The following is a 2,097-nucleotide window of genomic DNA, read 5'->3' as shown; positions in this document are numbered from 1 at the left end:
TCCTCCAATCCTGATGCCATGTTCTTCTTCATATAGTCTACCTTCTCAAATTATTTGTTCATCATACAGATTGAATAAGTGTGGTGAAAGGATACAACCCAGACATACACCTGTCCTGATTTTAAACAGTGCAGTATCTTCTTGTTCTGTACTAATGACTGCCTGTTGGTCTATTTACAGGTTCCAAAGGAGCACAATTCAGTTGTTCAGGAACTCCCATTCTTTGCAATGTCATGCATAATTTATTATGACCCATACAATCAAATGCCTTTGCATCATCAGTAAAACACAGGTAAACATCTTTCTGGTATTCTCAGCTTTTGGCCAAGATCCTCATGACATCAGCAATGATATCCTTCATTCCACATCCTCTTCTGAATCCTGTTTGAATTTCTGCAAGTTCCCTGTTGGTGTACTACTGGAAACTGTTTTTGAATTATCTTCAGCAAAACTTTCCTTGTGTGTGATATTAATGGTATTGTTCAATAATTCCTCCATTCTGCTGGATCACCTTTCTTTGGCATGGGCACAAGAAGGGCTCTCTTCCAGTCGGTTGTCCAGGTACCTGTCTTCAAATTTCTTGGCTTAGGCAAGTGAGTGCTTCCATTTGTTGCAACATCTCAAATGGTATTCCATCAGTTCCTGGAGCCATGTTTTTCACCAGTGCCTTAGTGTACAGCTTGAACTTCCTTTAATACCATCAGTTCTTCATCATATGGTACCTCCTGAAATGATTGAATGTCAACTAGTTTTTGGTACAATGACTCTGTGTATTCTTTCCATTTTCTTTTGATGCTTCCTCCATAGTTAAACATTTTGCCTATAGAATCCTTCACTATTGCAACTCAAGGCTTGATTTTCTTTCTTTCTTTTCTGTTCTTTCAGCTTGATAAAGGCCAAACATGTTGTTCCCTTTTGGTTTTCTAACTCCAATTCTAACTCCAAGCCTTTACACATTTTATTATAATATTTTACTTTGTCTTCTTGAAGCAGCAACCTTTGAAATCTTCTGTTCTGCTCTTCATTTCTTTAATTTGCTTTAGCTATTCTATGTTCAAGAGCAAGTTTCAGAGTCTTTTCTAACATCCATTTTGATCTTTTCTTCCTTTCCTGTAACTTTAATAACCTTCCACTTTCTTCATGTGTGATGTCCTTGATGTCATCCCACAATGTGTCTAGATTCACTCATTAGTGCCCAATATGTCAAATCTATTCTTGAGATGGTCTCTAAATTCAGGTGGGTTATACTCAAGGTCATGCTTTGGCTCTTGTGGACTTGTTTTAATTTTTTTTTTCAGCTTTAACTTGAACTTGCATAGGAGCAGTTGATGGTCTATTCCACAGTCAGCCTGGGCATTGTTTTGACTGATGATATTGAGCTTCTTTATCATCTCTTTCCACAGATGTAGTTGATTTGATTGCTGTGTATTCCATCTAGTGAGGTTCAAGTGTATATTCTCCCATTTATATTGTTGGGGAAAAAAAAAAAGGTATTTGCAATGAATAAGTTGTTGGTTTTGCAAAATTCTATCATTCTTCATATGATCTCCCATATCATTTCTATCACCAAAACCATATTTTCCAACTACTGATCTTTCTTTGTTTCTGAGTCCTCATTCCAATCACCAGTAATTATCAATGCATCTTAATTGCATGTTCCATCAATTTCAGACTGCAGAGGTTGGTAAAAATTTTCAATTTCCTTAACTTTGGCATTAGTGGTTGGTGTCTAAATTTTAATAATAGTCACATTAACTGGTGGCATGTGGATATTATCCTATCACTGAAAGTGTTGTACTTCAGGATAGGTCTTGAAATGTTATTTTTGACCATGAATGCAACACCATTCATCTTCAATTAGTCATTTCTGGCATAGTAGACCATATGATGGTCTGATCAGAATTACCAGTACCAATCCATTTCAGCTCACTTATGCCTAGGATATCAATCTTTATGTGTTCCATTTCATTTTTGATGATTTCTAATTTTCTAAGATTTGTATTTCATATACTCCACGTTCCGTTAACAGAAGATTTCAAAGAGCAGCTCAAGCGGACAAAACCAATTACTATAATGAAATGTGCAAAGACCTGGAGT

The sequence above is a fragment of the Orycteropus afer genome, unplaced genomic scaffold (genome assembly GCF_000298275.1).
Source record: "Orycteropus afer afer isolate SDZICR_OR568_19922 unplaced genomic scaffold, OryAfe1.0 scaffold00627, whole genome shotgun sequence".
Taxonomy (NCBI): domain Eukaryota; kingdom Metazoa; phylum Chordata; class Mammalia; order Tubulidentata; family Orycteropodidae; genus Orycteropus; species Orycteropus afer.
This window is presented reverse-complemented; position numbering follows the sequence as displayed.